This window comes from Alligator sinensis, unplaced genomic scaffold, assembly GCF_000455745.1.
Source record: "Alligator sinensis unplaced genomic scaffold, ASM45574v1 scaffold353_1, whole genome shotgun sequence".
In the NCBI taxonomy this organism is placed as follows: domain Eukaryota; kingdom Metazoa; phylum Chordata; order Crocodylia; family Alligatoridae; genus Alligator; species Alligator sinensis.
This window is the reverse complement of record NW_005842075.1, coordinates 1990948-1996976: the sequence shown is the minus strand read 5'-3', so window position 1 is coordinate 1996976 and position 6029 is coordinate 1990948. Positions and strand designations below refer to the sequence as shown.

General features: G+C 48.7%; 1 long non-coding RNA gene across 1 annotated transcript in view; it reads left to right on the top strand.

Moving 5' to 3' along the window:
* Positions 1 to 6029, top strand: part of LOC112550296 — a 12929-nt gene that overhangs the window by 1799 nt on the left and 5101 nt on the right. The gene's annotated exons all lie outside the window — the stretch shown is intronic.

Below are 6029 nucleotides of genomic sequence, written 5' to 3'. Positions count from 1 at the left end.
GCGGGGCCACAGAGTCCGCCCCCAGGAGCCCCCCTGTCACAGAGTGGATACGGGGCTTTTGGCCCACCCCGCCAGCCCCCAGGCCCGCTCACAAATTGTGCTTTCAAAGACTTGGGAGGCACCAGTCACCCCTGGTCCCCAGACAGGGTGTGCCTGGAGGGGGAGGAGGAAGCAGTCCTTGCCAGACATTTCCCCCACACAACTCTCAAGCAGAGGGGGGCATCGCCAGCCTCCAGCTGGCGCACACAGGCGAAGGAGGATGGGGGAAGGGGTTAACCCCTTTTCCTTCCCCTCTGCCATTGTCATAGACCTCAGCTGGGGTCCTGTGCCAGTGGGAAAGGGGAGGAAGGGAGGATTAAATCCCCTCTCCCTCCTAGCTTAGCCTTGGGGGGCTGGTCCAGGGCTAGCGTCAACTCTGCTGCGTGAGCAGTGAGGGGTGGGGGGGGAAGCCTGATGGGGACTGCTGTGCCCCTGTCAGGCAGACCCCAGCTGGGGTCCTGTGCTGGTAGGAGGGGGGATTAACCCCCCCCTCCCTCCCCCACTTTGCCTCAGGGGACTGGTATGCCGCTGCTGCTTGAGTGGCGAGTGGGGAGGTGAATGAGGGGGCTGCTGCGCCCCTGCCAAGCAGACCCTGGTTGAGGTCCCATGCTTCTGGGAGAGGGAAGGGAGGGGGAATTAAAGCCCCCTGACCTGCCTTACCCTGCCAGCCCCGGCCAAGGCATGGCTATGCCCCCTGCTCTCCGCTCAAACAGGGAGAGAGGGAGAAAACCCAGACAGGGGCTGCCCTCTCACCTGCTCGAGTGGGGAATGGGGTAGAGGGGGCAGAAGAGTTGCAGCCCCCCTCACACAGACCCAGGCTGGGGTCCTGTGGGCCATGGAGAGGGTTTAAAACCCCTATCTCTCCTCCACCTGAGCCTGCTGGCCCCAGCCCCTGCCCTCTCCACTCCAGTGGGAGGGTGAAAGTCTGGCAGGGGCTGCTCTGCCCCTACTGGGCAGACCAGGCTGTGTCCCCAGCTGGGTTTTCCACCCCAAACCCCTTGTCAGCCAGCCCTCACTGCTCTGGCTAGGGGCAGGGGCCAACCCTGCTCTGCTCGAGCATAGCTCAGCCCAGGGCTGCAAAGCATCCTGGGATGCTGGAGGACTGGGATTTAATTTGAACCAGGAAGAGGTCTGAGAAAAATATTCCATAAATTGGTTTGACCTAAATTAGTTAAGTTTGATACTACATTCAACCAGGTTTATCTTAAATCAGTTTCAGCCATTTTTTAAACTGGTTTATGTACACTAAACTTCTGTTCTGTTATAGGTTTAAACCAGTTTCTGATGACTTAAACTGGTTTATGTGTAACTTCTGTCACTAGCCCAGGAGCGAATGGCATGTGGCGGGGCTGACGGACCCCTCCGCCAATGAGTGGTGGGGGTGGGATGCACAGGGGGAACGCCAAAATTAAAGGAGCCCCTGTGCCGTGAGCTGCACCATGATTTAAACCAGGACCAAGGGCAACACATGGGGGAACGCAGTGGTGGGGCACAAGTATGTGCTGCCCCCGCTGCTGCCAAGCACTGGCTCTGGCTGGGCTGCAGCCCTGCGTCCCATACTTCCTATCAGCCCTGACCCCTCTAGGAGCCCTTCTAACCTCCCTAGCAGCCTATTGATCCTCCTAAAAGCCCCCTGCCACTGCAGCAGCTCCCCAGAAAGTCTTTAGCAGCTCCCCCTGCTCAGCCCCTAAGGGAAGGGCAGCAGGGTGGGGAGCCCTGAGCCCCACAGCAGGCAGCTCTCATCTTCCCCTTGTCCTCCATGGGCTCCACTTGGCTTTACCTCTGGCTGTGCTGCCCGCAGGCCAGGGGGGAGGGAGGGCAGGCCCCACGCTCCTCCCTCTGCTCTAGCCGTAGCAGCCGCCACCACCTGCATGTAGCAGCTGGATCCTGGCTCTAGCCAGGCTGTAGCCCTGTGCCCTGTGCCTCACTGTCAGCGCAGAAATCTGGTGGGGTATGTGCCTTCCCCAAGCCTCCCAACACGTCACCAATGGATTTACCTGCAAGCAGTTGCTCCCACCACTCTGCCTAGCTGTACTGCTGGCTGGGTGTGTGTGCGCATGCATGTGCATGTGGTGCCCCCTGCTCTGCAGCCTCTGATCACCATGCCCCTGCTCCCCTCAGCCTGCCAGTCTGCAAGGGGAAGCCCACAGTTTCCCGCTTTAAAGAGAAAAATCTGGGTTTTTCCAAATGAAATGGAAAACCCAGCTCTCTGGTTATAACTCACCCCAAACATTCAGAAATCATGAGATTTTAAAAATAAATTAATAAGCGTGAGGTCCTTATTATTTGCTCTCTAGTTGAGTGCAATCAGCCCACACTTCCACTCTTTTCTGTGCAACCTGTGTTTTAAATGAAAAATGAGATGCCAGGGAAGAACTTGGCAATTAGGATGGGAGCATTAAGAACACCAAATAGTATGAAGGCTTGCCAAAAATATTGCAGCCTTAGGCAACATGGCTATTCAACTTGCTGTGACAACAATGCCAGCCTAGGTTCCAATCTTTTTCTCTTGGTCCTAGTGAACGAGCTTTTGAAACATACACTTGGGTATAAATGGCTAGAATATGATCTTTGTTTGTGCTTGTGTTCTAATTTTTTTTAGTTATTTTCTTCTGAAATGCTCACTTGCCACCAGCCTTTGGTTCCTTCTTACTGATGCATGCCCCAGGCCCTGGGCCATTGTGGACATTTTTATGACTACTAGTCTTACTCGATATTTTTATATTAGAAATGTGTTCTTTACTGGAGACAACTAGAAAGTCGTTGTCCTTGCTCTGAAGAGGTCAGTGATGATATCTAACATAAATATGGGTGCCTGATATACCCAGGGTCATCAGCTCTCACAATTTACTTGTAAGTCTTGCAATATTTGGTGATTTCATGAAGCCAAGTAATGTGAAATTTTCAGCATCCCTTTAAAAATTATGTATAAAAGTATGTTTCTAGTTTTCCTGGTTGGAGAAAAAAGCTTGAAAAGGTGAGCTAAATGCACCCTAAAGTTTGGGAACCAGAACAGAAATACAGAGAATTCAAAAATTACTGTTTTAGGGAGAAAATCCTGATCTTGTGATATTGTTAGGTCTGATTCAAGATTTTTTTTTTTAATATGTGGAAGCTGATAATGTAGAAGAGAGAGCTGGATAAAAATTCAGAAAGTAGAATGAAACAGGACATGAACAACAGCATGTAGTAACTTGCACATGACTATATACTTAGGGCCTTATCTGTACTAGGAAAAAGGTGCATTTTTAATTCTATTTATGTAATTGAAGTGAAGCTTAGAGAGACCTAGGATTCCCTTTGATACATCTATAACTTGTTCTGTCCACAGCATGATATTATATAAGCTAGCTAGCACACGGTAACACAACTTTTCCCCAGTGTAGCCACACCTTCAAAGGACTTTAAAAATAAATATATAACAATAGGTTTTTCTGAGTCAGCTCTTTTGGACATCACACAAAATCCACCTTTAGTTGGGACATGAGCAACAAGAGGTGAGTAGCTTGGCAGAGTAGAATAAAGAGGCTAGGAGCAGAGAGGACAGCTGAATCTCACATATTGTCTTTGAAACAAGGAATAACTAGCTTGCCTACCCAGCCCTCTTGACAGTGTAACAGTTCTTCTTTTGGGTGATTCTTCACAGTGAAGGATGACTATCTTCCATGAGTGTCTTATCTGTGGGTCCAAAGATGGCTGACAAGGCTGATCCAGGATCAACAGACTCTGCGGCAACTGCGTGCAGGGCGGGGTCCGTGCAGGGTGGCTGGTTCCAGATCCTTGATTTGGTTCACAACACACTGTTTCTGATGATCCTGCTTTTCTGCCTCCTGTTGTCACCATAAGGTTTCAAAGTACTGAAATCCTTGCAGCACATTCTTCCTCCATTTGGGGTAGTCCTGGGTGATAGGTTTCCACAAGCTGATGTCAGTGTTGCATTTGTTTTCAAGTTGACCTTGAGGATGTCCTTAAAATGCTTTCTCTCCCCTTCTCTTGAGCTTATGGTTTGAAGAATGTAACTATGTTCCATATAAAATGGCTCCTGTGTATTCTTGGAGCATCACATGGGCAACTGGTGCCTCCCAAGTCTGGTGGGGGAAGCAGATCACTGACTGGGGTGGGGTGTCCCCCAGAGGTCAATCACCAAGCCCAAAATCACTTCCACTGGCACTTCCAGTTTTGTGACTGGTGTTTCCAGGGGGTGCACGACCAATCTCGGGGAGCTCACGTGCACCCGCGTGCACCCCTACGCATCGCCAGTGGAGCATCACAAACCTCCAGCTATCTTAGGCCTGAGAGAACACACACATTCCTGTGCGCTCATTTTTCTTCCCCACAGACTAAGTTGGGACAGGCCTTTTTTGCTCTGTCAGCCCCATTCATAGGTGAGGAAGAAAGCAGAAGCAACTAGTTCAATATTTATTCACAACTTTAAAGAGTTTTATGGCCCATAAAACAAACCAGAATTAATTTTTTGAGCAAAGTAAACCCTGAAGACTTAATAGAAACATAGTTACACTCTTAATAGTAGCAAACAGGTAAAGTCCAGTTCTTTGCTCTCTGAACACGCTAATTGTAACAATCTATTATTTATAATTTGAAAATTGCCTACGTTAACTTACCCACAACAAATCATTAACTGTGTTTTGGTTACGAAAGTGCATTTTCTATTGACACAGTCAATAGAAATTAAGAAGCATATCAGTTAAGGCTATGTTAAAATCCAAAGTAACTCCAGTTCACTTGCTTTACCACTCAGTATCCTATTACGCTCATGTCCTGAACTCTGAGTGTGATATCCTGAAAAGCTGTTTTTTAAAGTAGAAATATTTCATTCTAAAAAATATGGGCTGAAATGTGTGTACTTTTGTCTGAATTTCATTGGTGTGAGTGTTAACAAGTAAACAGAATTCCTTACTTATATGCTATAGTTTCTTTAAGATTGCTGCCATCTAATATTTGATGACAAGCAATAAGAATTCACACCTGGTGTTGTGTTTTTGTGGTGCAAATAACCATGCATCAGTTGCTGGAAACTATTCACTCATTTACTTTATTTTCAAAAAGTTTTGGCGCATACACAAGTTCTCTAAATATAATCAAATGGTTGTCCAAAACCATGTACCTCAAGGAACAGAAATTAATCTAAATAAGCAGGAGTATGAGGCATATACAGATAGTCCGGTGATTTATTTTTTAACAACATATATTGGTTTCAGAGTTATAAAATTTAAAAGCTCTAATACAGAAACGTAAGTTGTGGCTAAGCATCTTCCACTATGTAGGTTTGCGATGACTTTGGGTGTGTACAGAAGTTACATTTTTTTGCACGACGAGGCCCCTGGTAGTGCTCTGTAGATGTAACACAACAAACATTCACAGCAGCAGAGCACTTTTAAAATGACTGATCATGTGAAAATGTAACCCTCATTTGATGTAGTATCATACAGGGGTGCTCTAGGGCAGAGTATCTTAGGGAACCTGTGTACAGGTATGCTACAAGGGTTAATTTCAGATGATTCCACCCACTTCCCGTGCTACTTTCTGCAGCTGAGCTGGTGCTGGCACAGGCAAGCACTGGCCTAGCCCCACCCCTGAAGCTGTCAGAGAGGAGAAAGAAAACCTCTGTCTTCTTCCTGCGCAGCTGGGCAAGGGGTAGGGGGGGAAAGCAGGCCCCCACTGCAGGTGTCCTCCTCCAGCTACCACTGCTGTGGGGGGGGTGCTCCCTTTCCTGTCCACCCCTGCTCAAGTATCTTGACAGAAGCAGCCATGGCTGCTGTTCCTGGAGCTGTTCCAGGGCGGGAAATGGAGCCCTCCACCTCATGGGCCTGGCCTGGCTACCCTTTATGGGGTCTTGCAGCGGCCGGGCTGGGTTCAAGAGCTGGGGGGGCTCCATTTCCCCCCTCCCCACCCCAGCTCTGGGCGCAGGAGCTATGGCTGGCGCTGTCAAAATCGTGCTTGTGTGGGAGATAAGGAGGAGGAAGGTCCCC